Source organism: Cryptomeria japonica, chromosome 7 (genome assembly GCF_030272615.1).
Source record: "Cryptomeria japonica chromosome 7, Sugi_1.0, whole genome shotgun sequence".
Lineage (NCBI taxonomy): Eukaryota > Viridiplantae > Streptophyta > Pinopsida > Cupressales > Cupressaceae > Cryptomeria > Cryptomeria japonica.
In genome coordinates, this window is record NC_081411.1 from 4,749,655 (window position 1) to 4,765,521 (window position 15,867).

Consider the following 15,867-nt stretch of genomic DNA (forward strand, 5'->3'; position numbering starts at 1 on the left):
CCATAAAACATCATTGGTCAAAGATCTTGTTACAGGCTCTCAAACCCTACATTAAAAATACAAAAATCAATTACAAACTTGACTTATGGTTCTCCAAACATGATGCAGTTCCTATCATAGACTCGTTACAATGTCATAAGCATATATTCCAAACCGCAACATCTAACTCAACATGGATCTCTACCACAGCCATCTCCTTCTTTGTTCTCACTTACCAGTCGACTCTAACTTAGCAGTTTAACTGTTCAACTCAATCCATTACCGGTTAGGCAATTCTGATAGACTAAGATAACCTAGATGACATATCAAACATAAGCAAACACAATTCCATCAATGACAACACAAATAATTGATCATATCATCACCAATAGTCCATCAATATGTCATCACAATATCATCCTTTACCGATACATCATCTTCATCAGTTATGCCAAACATTGCAACATGCACGTGTGCCAAAAGAGAAGTGAACAAAGTTGGAAAACAAGGATGTGAAATGTATCTTCATTGGATACAGTTATGGTGTGAAAGGATACATGCTTTCGCACCCTACTGCACAAAAGGTAATTCATAATAGAAGTGTTATTTTTAGAGAAACTAAGTCTCCATTTATTACATTGTAGCCAGAACATACAAAACAAGAAGATGTGATTCAATTCCTTTCTACACCTAAAAGAATTAAATTGAGACCACTTGATAGGCAAGAAGTTGAGAAGAACTCATCTAGCCTTGAATCTTCAGACGAGGAGGAAGAACCTCCAACTCATTTTTTTCTAAGGTGTACATGACATCGAAAACCACCTAAAAGGTATTCACCTAATGATTGGAGATGTATTTTTTCTTTGAATAGTAATATGGATGAACCTAGATTTGTAGTAGAGGCATTAGGTATGAATGATGTAGAATCTTGGAAGATTGCTATGGAAGAATAAATGGCATCTTTGAAAAAGAATAACACATGAGATTTTGTGCCATTTTCTATAGGACAAAAACCTATTGGTTGTAAATGGGTGTTCAAGAAGAAAATTGATTCAAATAGAAGCATTGAAAAGTACAAAGAAAGGTTGGTCATAAAAGGCTGCTCTAAGGTTGAGGGTGTTGATTATGGTGAAATATTTTCTCCCATTGCAAAAGTGGCATCCATTAGATTTTTGCTTTCTATTGTTGTTGCTTATGATCTAGAGGTTGATCAAATGGATGTGAAAACTACTTTCCTTCTTGGTGATTTGGAGGAGGATATTTATATGACACAACGAGAACACTATGTAGTGAAAGGCAAAAGTAATTTGGTCTGTAAATTGAAGAAATCTCTGTATCACCTTAAACAAAGTCCTAGGATGTGGTACAAGAAATTTGATACATATGTGTTGAGTTTGAGATTTGAGTGTTCTAAATCACATCACTATGTTTATTATAAATTTGATAGTGATCATTTTTTGTACATTGCATTATATGTTGATGATATTTTATTCATTGCTAAAGGGAAAGGTGTGATTTTAGAACTAAAATCTCAATTCACTACTAAATTTGAAATGAAAGACCTTGGTATAGAAAAGCACATTTTTGGTATGGAAATTAAAAGAGATAGAGTGAATAGAAAGCTATGGCTAGGCTAGAGTAAGTATGTGAATTCAATTCTATGGAGGTTCAACATGTAGGATTATAGACCATTGTGTGTTCCTTTTACAATTGGAATGAAACTATCTTATTTTTAATTGTCCTACATCCCCATTGGAGATGGAAGACATGAGTAGAGTTCCTTACCAGAGTGTAGTTGGAAGTTTGTTGTATGTTATGGTCTGTACTAGACTAGACATTGCCCAAGCAGTGGGAGTTCTTTCCATATATATATCTAATCCTGGTAGAATTCATTGGGATGCAGTCAAAAGAGTCTTCAGATATTTGAAGGGTACCTCAAAGTACTCCTTATGTTATCATGGTAATTCAGTTGGAGACATGATTTCCCTTGATATTCATGGTTATTTGGATTCTGTTAGGGTTTCAAGCAAATCTGAAGCAAATATGAACTAACAATTATATGCAGATTTAAACACAAAAGATAAAGAAATAAAATAGGACATAGATAATAGAGATTTAACATGGCTCACCCAAAATGGGTTACATCCACCATACACAGTCATCCAATCTTTCTTATTATCCAGCAAAAATAGTACATCAACCTTACAATGCCTTCAGCATCCTAGGCGCTTATAACATGCATTTTTAGGGCAACAAACAAAGTCAGCCTTTTTAGGGTTTTATTACAATGTTGGTTTTCATCAACAAAAAAAATCTCCCACTTGGAGATTGATCAGACTCCACACCAAACAATATCCTAATTGGAGACAGATACTAGATGGCACCACTGTACTTGCAGCATCCGCTGGATAAAACATTGGGGCTCGACTGGTATAAATTCCCAATTATCAATCAAGAAGACCAACAAAAACTGATGAATAAATCAGCTTCTCCTGTGGAACTGCCTTCATGAACATATCAGCAGGATTCTCACTTGTATGAATCTTCTCAACCCGTAACTGACCCTCCTCCAAAACAGTTCGGATGAAGTGGTCCCTGAGCTGAATGTGCTTTGTCCTTGAATGAAAAGAAGAGTTCTTCGCAAGATGAATGGCACTCTAACTATCAGTATACAATGGGCTATTCTCTTGTGTCTGACCCAATTCCTCTAGAAAATATTGCAACCAAATCATCTCCTTGCTAGCTTCTGTAGCAGCAACATACTCAGCTTCAGTGGTTGAAACTGCAACAACCTTTTGCAGCCAAAAAATCCAACTAACTACAGTTCCTCCTATAGTAAAAACATACCCTGTAGTACTCCTCCGTGAATCAATATCACTCGCCAAATCAGAGTCAACAAATCCACTCAAAGCAGCATTAGATCCTTTGAAACATAATGCCTTTGTAGTAGTTCCTTTCAAAAACCGAAGAATCCATTTCACAACATTCCAATGTTCCATACCCGGATTACTCATAAACCTGTTCACAACTCCCACTGCATGTGCAATGTCTAGCCTTGTGCATACCATTGCATACATCAGACTGCCAACAACTGATGAATGCGAGATGTCAGACATTTTATTTACCTCTTCCTGTGCCTTTGGACACATCTCCTTAGTCAATTTGAAATGACTAGTCAAAGGTGTACTAACTGCTTTTGCATCCTGCATGTTAAATCTTTTCAACACCTTCTTTATATACTCACTTTGGGACAAATTCAAGGTTCTATTTTTCCTATCCTGTGTAATCCTCATATCGAGAATTTGCTTAGCTACACCCAAATCCTTCATAGCAAATGACCTAGCTAATTTCTGTTTAAGATCATTTATCTGTTGCATGTTAGACCCAGCAACAAGCATGTCATCAACATAAAGCAATAGGATAATATAACTACCATTATCAAATCTCTTAAAATATACACAATGATCAGAATGACATCTATGATAATCGTGTTCAACCATGAAACTATCAAACTTTAAATAACATTGTCAGGGTGCTTGCTTTAGGCCATACAAACTTTTCTTCAACCTACACACCAAGTTATCCTTACCTTTGACCTCATATCCTTATGGTTGCAAAATGTAAATTTCCTCCTCCAAATCTCAATGGAGAAAAGTTGTTTTGACATCTAATTGTTCAAGATGTAAATCATCTACAGCCACAAGACTAAGTACAGTTTTAATTGAAGTCATTTTTACAATTGGAGAAAATATTTCATCATAATCTATACCCTTTTTCTGTGCAAAACCTTTTACCACAAGTCTGGCCTTATATCTTTTTTGACCTCCTTCCTCCTCCTTTAGCCGATAGACCCATTTGTTAGGCAAGGCTCTTTTTTCTGTAGGTAAAGGGACTAAGTCCCTTTTCATCAAGGAGTCCATCTCCTCTTTCATGCTTAGCTCCCACTGTTGTTTGGCATCCACCTACATTGCTTCTTCATATTCTTCTGGTTCACTAGAATTAGTTAATAAAATAGAATACAAAGAAGGATAAAATCTTTCAGGGGGTCTACTTGACCTCATAGAACATATAACACTTGCAGGAGTTTGTGGGACAATCTGTTGTTGCTAAGCATCAGGTACTTGTGGCATTTCATATTTTAGGAATCTCATCCAACACCACATATTCTTACTTGTCCTGTTCATGCTTCTTTCCCTGCATCTGTTCTTTATACATAACCTTCTCATTGAATATAACATCTCTACTTCTAGTTATTTTCTTATTTTCAAAATCCCATAACTGATAGCCATATTCATCTATCCCATATCCAATGAAGGTATATTTCTGAGATTTAGAATCAATCTTGGTTCTATTTTCTTTATCAACATTGACAAAAGCTTCACAACCAAAGGTTTTCAGAAAAGAATAATTTACCTTTTTACCAGTCCATGCCTCCTCTGGAATACCACCATCCAAATGGGTTGAAGGTCCTCTATTTATCAAATAGACAACAATATGTACAACATCTGCCCAAAAATGTAAGGGCAATCCAGCATGCAATCTCATGCTCCTCATGCATTCCATGATAGTCCTATTCAATCTATCTGACACACCATTTTCCTATGGAGTTCTTGGAACTATCTTTTTCTTTTGAATCCCATTTAATGAGCATTAATCTTCAAATACTTTGCTGCAATACTCACATCCATTATCCGATCTGAGACACTTCAACTTTTTTCCTGTCTCATTCTCAACCAAAGATTTCCATTTCTTAAAAGTTTCAAAAACATCTGATTTTTGTTTTAGGAAATATACCCATGTTTTTCTAGTTGAGTCATCAATAAAAATAACATAATAACAAGAGCCACCAAGAGACGATACCTGAATCGGTCCCCATACATCTAAATGCACAAGCTCTAACTTCTCACTCTTCTTCTCTTTCCCAACCTTGAGAAATCTGACTCTTTTCTATTTGCCATAAACACAGTTTTCACATAACTCTAAATCAATCTTCGTTAGCCCTAGCAATAGATTTTTGGAGTGAAGGATTTTCATCCCTTTCTCACTCATGTGCCCAAGCCTATGGTGCCACATTATCAAATCTATTCTTGCAACATCTATTGTTGTTGTCCCTACAGTAACTTTATTTGTAGCAACTAGGGTAGAGTAAGTGTTACCAGTACACAAATATAATGTGCCTACCTTCGCACCTTTATCTATTATTAATGATCCTTTAGTGACCTTCCAGATACTGTCTGAGAAGGTAACTATGCAACCTTCACTACCTAGTTGCCCTGCAGAAATTAAATTTCTTCTTAAGTTAGGAATATGTCTTACCTCCTGTAGAAACTAGTCATTTCCATTCTGCAACTTGATCTTTATCTTTCCTTTTCCAACAATTTGATAGGGCTCATCATCACCCAAATATACCTATCCAAAATCACCTTGAACATAATCTAGAAAATATTTTCTATGGGGTGTAGAATGAAATGAAGCCCTAGAATCTATTACCCATGAATCATTGACATTATCCAAACATAAGATTAAAGCATCTTGTAAAGTATTACTTGCAAGATTAGCTTCCTTACTGTCATTTTCATTTTTGTCTCCTTCTTTATTTTTTCGAGACCAATAGTCTTTCTTTAGATGACCAGGCTTTCCGCAGTACCAACAATATTTCTTTCCTCTAGATTGAGAGTGTCCTTTCTTTGACTTCCCTTGTGACTTCTCATTCGAAGGGCCTTTTCCTCTTTCCTTTGATCTTCCTCTGTTCTACACATTCAAAACACTACTTGATAATGTTGGAGTCTCACCTGTGCTTTTCCTTTGCATTTCTTCACTTAGGATAACACCAACAATATCACCAAATACCAAAGTATTTTTACCAGAGACAGAGTTACTTACAGCCATAACCAAGCTATTCTAGCTTTCTGGCAAAGAACATAAAATCAAGAGAGCCCTAACCTCTTTTGGAAAGTTAGTTTTTACCGAAGACAATTGACTAGTAATTGTATTAAATTCATTTAAATGCTCCACTATAGATCCTTCATTACTCATTTTCAAATTCAACAAGCACTTCATAAGAAATACCTTATTTGAAGCCGAGGGTTTCTCATACAACTTAGCCAATGTTGCCATCAAATCTACACTCATTTTTGCTTCTATTATATTGAAAGCTATAGATGGTGCAAGGCACAATCAAATGGATCCCAGTGCCTTTCTATCTAAAATTTCCCACTCTTCATCTGACATTGTGGTTGCTTTCTTTGCCTTTCCTTGCAATGGCCACCACAAATCTTTTTGATATAGGTAATCCTTCATCTATATTTTCCATAACTGATAATTCTGGTCATTAAACTTTTCGACCTTGAATTTGGAATCCTCCATTACTCCCACTCAAATCTAAAAGTCCTACCAATTTATAGAAAACCTCACTCTAATACCAATTGTTAGGGTTTCAAGCAGATCCGAAGCAACTATGAACTAACAATTATATATAGATTTAAATACAAAAGATAAAAAAATAAAATAGGACATAGATACCACAGAGATTTAACGTGGTTCACCCAGAATGGGTTACATCCACCATACATAGTCATCCAATCTTTCTTATTATCCAGCAAAAATAGTACATCAACCTTACAATGCCTTCAACATCCCAGCCACTAATAACATGCATTTTTAGGGCAAAAAACAAAGTCGGCCTTTTTAGGGTTGTATTACAATGTCAGTTTTCATCAACAAAAAAAAAAATGGCAAAATTTTTTTTCTCGGGGGCTACCACCCTCGAACCACCATAGTGGGCTTCGGCCACTTTGGGGGCTACTACCCCCAAACCCCCACAACGAGCTTCACCTTCTTTCCTAGGGCCTGGCCCGACCCTGAACCCCGACGAGAATACATGCTGAGTGTACAGTACTTTGCTAATCAGTCGCCACATATCAATAGATTCAATCTGGGTAGGTGATATTGATAACAAAAGATCCACTAGTGCTTATGTGTTTACTTTAATTAATGGTGCAATTAGTTGGATGAGTAAGTGATAGGTTGTGGTTGCTTTGTCCACTATAGAAGTAGAGTATGTGGAAGCTACTCATGCTTGTAAAGAAGCTATTTTGCTTCAAAGACTATTTTTAGATATTATAATAAAACAAGATGCAGTGATAGTGTATTGTGATAGTCAGAGTGCACTCTGCCTAGCTAAGAATGTGATATTTCCTTCTCGAACCAAGAACATCGATGTTGAATATCATTTTGTTAGATATGGTCAAAGATGGCAGGATGAAGCTGGTTAAGGTAGAGACTTTGATGAATTTTGCAGATTATTTAACTAAGGTTGTGAACACAGAGAAGTTCAAATGGTGTTCAGAGTCTATGGGCCTCATGGCCCCTAGAAATTAATTGATTGTGTTGATATTCCCTTTTCTCTTGCAAGATTTTCGACAAGTGGGAGAATGTTGGCAAAATAGTGTCTCAACCTTGCATTTACATGAGGTTACTATCTATAGTAAGTATTAGATTAAGAATAAAATGGTGTGAAAATTTCCCCAAAGCTTTGGATTGGCTAGATAACGATGTCGATAAATTTTTGTCGTGAGATTATAAGTATTTTTGCAAATATTAAAGTTTTCTTTTGGAAGGGTGCGATGAAATGTTTAAATTTAATTTTGAGGTCTTTAGACCTTATGAAACAACCTAAAAATTGGGTGTAAATGCATAGTAGTTTATGAAGTGATAAAGCACTTCGTGAGCTTTCTGATGCTTCAAACGGTTCATCAATCGGACACCTGGTTCACAAGTTATGGCCTTTGAAAGTTTGGACTCCTGAAATAGGAAATATAAAAATGAATCTGACACATAACTGGGCTGTAAAAGGGAGGGATACTTGTTTAGACATGTCATAGGCTATCTAGATTAGAGATAAAGTCAACTAAACTTTATTGGGTCGTTTTAGCCCATAGTTTTGTAATACCGTTTGATGGTTTCTTATATTGTATCACCTATATATTAGGTGCATGAGATAGAGTTTGTTTGTAAGAGTCTAATGGATATTGAGTCACCTCTAAATCTCTTATTAGTGATACTCTTGTGAAGGGATTTGTTTGCAAGTATATTGTAATCTATTATTGATTACTAAATAATATATTAAGCTACTTTTAGAGTGTGGGGTTTTTCTCTCGAAAAGGTTTTCCCCATGTCAATCATTGTATTCTGGTATGCATGTTATTATGACTATTTCTATTAAGTTTCTATAACTATTGTAATGATCTATAAAATTTTTTGCATTACCCTCCTCTCAAGGTTAGGGAAGGAAGTTGTTCCACTACTTAACCTCGTTATAGGCTCCACCTCTACCCATTCTTCATGGAGGCATATTGTTCACTCTCTCAAATATCTAAACTCTACACACTCAGATACTAAATGATGGAAAGCCTCACTGGTCATAATTAAATTCAGTCTTCAAACACCATTCGAACAAACTCTCATATTGCATACTATGAATTCAAACAAGAAATTCAAAAAATACTATTTAAACTAGAATTACGAATAATCAAGTACTCTGCAATTTCAACACATAGAGAGAGACATAGGGAGAATTTCAATTCAAAACTCCAATTTGGTTTGTGACGAGAAAATCAAACAATTGTTCACAACTTTGATCAAGCATTTAGACTTCTTCAACACTTTGATAACATTCAACCATCAACTCAACAAAACCACTTGAACTTAGAGGAACTCGTCCCTCTGACCAAAAGTGTCTCCTCTTAATAACTATTTTTTTTTTATGTATTTTTTGTCCCACTATTTCCCTTCTTATCAGCCTGCTTCATATAGTTTTGTAGTCACCTGGGGATTTTTCCAACTTCCAACAATTTCTTTGTTCCTATCAAATCCTCCTAGAAACGGATGACTACCATCCCACAAAACTACCCAAACTGTTGATGCAAAATGAAACCGACAAGTAACATTGTCAGGTTTGGTAAGAATAACGACCAAAGCAGTAAAAGAATTCTTGTCACTCAAGTGACGAGAGACAGGAACTTTCCTTGCCTTCTATTTACCAAGGTGATAGAAGAAAGTAGAGAATTGAGATATGTAGCAACCTAAGATGAAAACCACCCAACATTGAACAAATAAATCAAAACCAAATAGAAATAAAACCAAAATTTGCAAGATCAGGATGCCCCTCCATCATTTTTCAATATGTATAAATATGTATATAGTTAAATGATGGTATGATGAAAGAATAATTATCCAGTCAACTACTGAGAGGGGGAGGGTGTGAATCAGCAGATAGAAAAACTGATACAAACTTCGCCAATTTCAAAAATCAATCTCTCAAAGTAAACTTAGAATAATACCTCTGTCAAGATAAAAACTCATAGGATAAACCAGTTGACTGTTACAACAAATTAACAATAAACAACTTCTTCATATCTCAATGCTTCTATTTCGCATGACTTATAAAAAATAGTTAAGTAGTTAAGTGAATCAACCATGAAAACATAACAAAAAAAATAGTCAGCACTTGACACAAATATTTTTGATGTGGAAACCACAATAGTTAAAAACCATAGTGAGATGAGATTCATAAGATAACTATCTGAACTCTTCTAAAGTTTGCCCTATTAGGAGCCTAGCCTGTTAAAGATTTACAAGAAGTCCTGTTAAGAACTGATCCTATTAGGAATCACCCGGTTAAGGGATTGACTACAAATGCCTTATTAGAAGTAATACCCTATAAGGAGTAACCTTGGTAGAGGATTTGAAAATCCAATCTAATGGACCACCTTGTTAAAGGATTTAAATAGCACCCAACTTGTTAGAGCTTACCCAATTAGGGGATTTCAATTCTACTGTAATTGTTAGAAAACAACGAGAGTTTGCGATTTGTCTGAATAGCACTACACTTCCTTGATCAGATCTATTTCATGCTCCTATCTGCCTTTATTCAAGTTGCAAATACATCATTTGATTCGACAACCACACACTCAACTAAACTATGTCTATCTCTTTGCCAACTCATTAAACTAAATAACTTTTTTGACCTTACAAAAAAATTAATCAGGTGAGTAACACAACAAAAACCTAATTCTCATAGAGATTACAAATAAATCAATTCAAGTACGACCATTGGATTACATAGCAATCTCTACACATCAATCAAGAAAACTTTGATCGCTCCTTGATTAACGCTTCATCAAACTTAGTAACTTATCACGTGCTTTGTATTACATGCAATACATTTTCTCATTCCCTATACGATAACCATTACAAGAACTCGCCAAAATCTCTTGGAATTGTCTTCATGTAATAATCATGTGTGTCATAATCGTTATCGCTCATCATCAGATCATAAACCAATATAACCAATTCACCAAACTTAACCAGTTAGGGTTTATAAAAAACAATAGGTAGGGTTTATGGGTTACATCAATAGATAAGCTTTACACTGGTTACTGGTTCACTCCACAAATTGGTCCTATCAGTTACTGTAACAATATTACAACAATATCAATAATATCATTACCGGTTTAATTGACATCATGACAACATAACATATATTAATGCAATCTTCATGCAAATGCCAACAATCTCCCCCTTTGGCATTGATGGCAATACAAATATCAATACCATTAATTGTTGTGTGATTATGAATACGAATCTTGGTTTACATTATCAAGTATTCACCAAGCTCTCCATGTCTTCAGCTTGTTGCTAGTTCTCCTTCCCATAATCACATAATTCTTCTCCCCCTTTGATAGCAATGCCAAATTTAAAGTAAAACATGTAATGTCAAATTTCACTATGCATCATCAACATTCTACAACTTAATGCTCCCCTTGTGGAATAAATCCACTTTTATGCCAATTCTTCTGTAAAATTTTTTAAGTAGCCATGGGACTAATGTAATCTACATCATACTTAATTGACTTCTAAGATACTCAAAAGTAGTCTTAGGCAGAGGTTTAGTAAAAATATCTACAAGCTCTTCCTTGGTACAAACATGCTCCAAGATCACATCTTTACACTGTACTTTTTCCCTCAAGAAATGATACTTCAATTCAATATTCTTGGTTAGTGCGTGCAAATCAGGGTTCTTGGAAATATTTATGGAACTTTAGGATCTGAAATCTCCATCCTAAAACCTTCCAAAATGTGCCTCATCCATATAGCCTATGTACAATTCATGTAAGCTACAATATACTCAGCTTCATCAATAGATTGTGAAGTAAAACTCTACTTCTTACTACTACATGAAACAAGTCTTCCTCCAAGAAAAAATGCTCCACCGGTTGTGCTTTTCCAGTCATCAACATTTTTTGCCCAATTTGCATCTGTGTACACCTTCAAGTCAAAATTTCCTCCATATGGATACCATAACCCATAATCAACAATACCTTTCAGGTATCTAAAACTTTTTTTGGTTTCTATCAGATGTGTTTCCTTAGGATTCTTCTAGAATATAGCAACTATACCAACTGCATGAGCTATGTTAGGTCTGTTGTGAACAACATAGTGCAATTTTTCAATCATTTATCTAGGTATTCCTTCTCATCAACAAATTTGGACTCATCTTCCTTAGACAACTTACAACCTGTAACCATAGGTGTCCCAACTGGTTCACAGTCACTCATGCCAAATGTCTTCAAGGTCTCTTTCACATATTTAGACTGTGTGACAAAAATACCATTCTTCATTTGTTGTATTTGCAAGCCTATGAAATTTTTTATTTCTCCCACTAAAGACATTCAAACTCATTTTTCATTTTATCTACAAAACTATTGCTCATGTCATCATTGCCTCCAAATATGATATCTTCAACAAATACTTCACTCACTAGTATTTTATCTCCTTCAGATTTGAGATAGATGTTACTATCATCTCTAGTTCTCAAAAAGCCTATCTTCATCAAATGTGTATGAAGTCTTTCATACCATGCTCTTGGTGCGTTCTTTAATCCATATAAAGCTTTATGCAATTTGCACTCCATGTCTTTCTTATTAGCCAAACCATAACCATCTAGCTACTCAATGTATAATTCTTCTTCAAATATCCCATTCAAAAATGAAGACTTAACATCCATCTTCTACACCTTGAATTTCTTGTGTGTTGCAAATGCAAGTAAAGTTTTGACACCTTTTAGTCTTGCCACTGGTGCAAAAGTCTCACCATAGTCTTCTCCTTCATCTTGTGCATATCCTTTCCAAACCAACCTATCTTTTTTGTGAACTACAACACCATCTTCATTCAACTTGTTCCTGAAATCCCACTTAGTACCTATCACAATTTTACTTACCGGTCAGGGTACTATGGTCCATGTGTCGTTATTCTCAATTTGATCTAATTCCTCCTCCATAGCTTTAACCCAGTGGTCATCACCAAATGCTTCCTTAGCAGTTCTTGGTTCAATAGTGGATATCGTCCAAGAATTCTCTCTGATTCTTCTTTGAGTTAGTACTCCAACATCCTTATCCCCAATAATCTATTCAAGATTGTGATTCAGTCTCACATATCTTGGAATAAAATGATCATTATCTTTAGGTTTAGCTTCTTAATTATCATTATCTTCTTCTGCATTTATCTATTCTAGTTGAATTGGTACATCAATATTTGTTTTGTTAGTTTCATATTTCACAGTTTTTGGTTCCAAAAACAAAATGCAAGGATCTTCATTCTTTTTCTTTGAACTGGTCTCCTCTGAAACTTCAGGATTTTCATCCACTTAAACATCAACAATCTCAATAATTCTTTGTGTCTGGTTGTTAAAACACTTGTAGACTTTACTCTTGGTTGAATAAGTAAGAAATATACCTTCATCACTCTTAGCCTTGAATTTTCTAATATAATCACCTCTCTTAATAAAACATATGCTTCCAAATATTTTGAAATAACTAACATCAGGTGACCTATCTTAGAAATATTCATAAGGAGTCTTGTCCTTACCTCTCTTTATTGGAATCTGGTTCATAGTGTAGATAGTTGTGCTGACAGCTTCTCTCCAGAAATGTTTTGCTACACCTCCTTGTACCAACATCATTCTAGCAGCTTCAACAACTGACCAGTTATTTCTCTTTGTGATACCATTTTGTTGTGGTGTCCTTGGTGCAGAAAGCCATTGTTTGATATGATTTTCTTCACAATACTTAGTGAATTCCTGAGAAGTAAATTCACCGACTTGATTTGCCCTCAGACACTTTATCTTCTTACTGCTTTCTTTCTCAGCTAAGGCCCTAAATGCCTTGAACTTACCAAAAGCTTTGATCTTATCCTTTAAGAATGTGACCCACATCATCCTCGAGCAATCATAAGTGAAGATCATAAAATATATGTCACCTTGAATACTTTTTTTTCTTATTGGTCCACAAAGACATGTATGAACCAAATCTAACCAATGTTCTGCTGAAAAGGATTTTCTTTTCAAAGTTGAGGATGTCATCTTTCCCAACTGACATTCTTTTCATAAAGGATTAACTGGTTTGTCTAACTGAGGAAAACCTCTCACTATCTTGGAATTACTCACTTTAACAATGTTATCAAAGTTTATATGAAAAAATCTCCTATGGCAAAGCAAACTATCATCTATCTTTGCAATTAAACAGTTGCTAACTTTAGGATTAAGGTGAAACAAATTACTTTTAGTTTCCTTCCTAGTGCAATCAGTTCACCTTTCTTGTCATAGATTTTGCACATACCATTTTTAAACTCCAATGGGTATCCTTTGTCATTGAGTTGTGCCACACTCAAAATATTATGCTTTAAACCTTCAACCTTTAACCATGTAGCATGCGTCATTACCAAATCTTACAACTCCGCCATCAAATTCCTTAAGAGAAAGAAATTTTTTTCGATCACTGGTTATGTGATGTAAACAAGCACTATCAATGATCCAATCACCGGAGTTATCCATCCTAAATAATAATGCCTTCTGGTTTGACATTTCTTCTTGTAGAAACTTAAAAATAATTATTTTAATTATTTTTAATTCCTCACATAATTAATTAATTAATTATGTTAATTCAAATTCTTCTAAATATTAATTAAATATAATTAATATTGTCACTATAGCATGTGATTGATTTATTTAATAAATCAATCCCTTTCTTTATTCTTCTAAAAAATCAAATCCTCACAAATCTTCCTCTTAGCTAATTAATTTTAATTAATTAGTTAACCTACATGATTCCTACAAATCATCTTCTTAATTCATCATTAACCTAATAAATTCTTCTAGAAACTCCCTAAACTCACTTAAACATTATTCTTCTAATTTTTTATTCCCTCCACTCATTCTCTCTCCTAGTCAAATTCTCCTATAAATATTAATCCCACCCAACATTTCCTCTAATCCCCCTCCTAATGAGTCGTTAATGGCTAATCATCATGATTAGCCATGAAGTCAACTCTTTGTCCATTTCATCCAGCCACTAGCTTTAAATGCTCTTTTTCTAGATGAATGTAAGATTTTCAAAATCTCACATTCCTCTAGGCATTCCCCTCTCCCAAGGAATTTTTAATTCGTTTTTATTCTTCTAATCCCCATGATATCTTTTTTTGGAGAATTTTTAATTCCTCCAATGCATCTTGTGGAGTGTGTAAATACGAAATGCCTTTAAGGCATATTTCTTGGTCTCCACACCCTCTCTTGGACCTTGTGTGAGCCCACAAGTAAATCCTGACCCTTCATCTCAGATCCATCCTACCCATTCATTTTCCTCTCTTTTTATAAAACTAGGCCTCCATCCCTTCATTCAAAACAACATCTTGAAATCCAGTAAGCTTATGCTGCCCTTTTGAGCCCAGAAAATCATCTTGGCAACTTGATTATCTCATCCTTATCATTTGTGCATAACATTGGAGAGCCATCCACATCCAGCAATCAAAGGAGCACATCAAGTGGAGCAATATCAAGGGGTGCCTTCACTTCATCAAGCTCAATCCGAAGGAGACAGTAAAATAGCAAGGTGAAATGGTCTTTTAATGATATTTTAGCATTCTGCATGTTTATTTCATTATGTTTTGATCATTTTACCTTTCAAATCTGTTTTCCCCTCTTCATTTTGGCACGCTCAGTGGGACCCACGTCTTTAAGAACTAAAGTTTTTATTTTTTTTAGGTTTTTGTGAGTTGTGAGACGCAGATTCTAGAATAGCGCGATTGCAAAAAAATATATATATCTTTTTCCTAGGTTCTAGAATAGCGGCTCCACATTTTTGTGCGATGACTCCTTATTCTGTTTCTTTTCTATTTATTTTCTATTTCTGTTTCTGTATCAGCACGATAGCTCTGCGATTAGCATGAGAATTTTTGTGGGAATCTAAATTCCTATTATTTGATCTGTTATTTGCTCTATTATCTACTCAGTTTAATTAAAATCTGTGAAAGTAGGAGAGTATGCTCTTATCTATATAGACAATAAAAAATCTAGACCTTTCACTTTTCTATTCTATTTAGCGCGACTGTATGCTCTGACCGCATGAAAGTGTGAAAATAGGAGAGTATGCTCTTGTCTATCTAGACAATCAGAAATCCAGACTTTTGGCACTTTTCTATCTATTTAGTACTATTGTCTGCTCTGTTAATCTGTCAGAAATTTTTAGGTGCTAACTGTAATCTGCATTTTTTTTTTCATTTCCTGTTGTTTGCTCTATTTAAATATAATCTATTTGATCGCAGGAAAGTGTTCAAGCAGGAGAGTATGCTCTTGTCTATCTAGACAATCAGAAATATAGACCTTTGGCATTTTTTCTTTTATTCTGTTTAGTGCATTTGTTTGCTCTGTTAAATCTAGGGTTTTTGTCTGCTCTGTTAAATTTAAGGTTTCTGTTCTATTAAATTTAGGGTTTCTATTCTGTTAAATTAAGGGTTTCTGTTCTGTTAAATTTTGGGTTTCTGTTTTGTTAAATC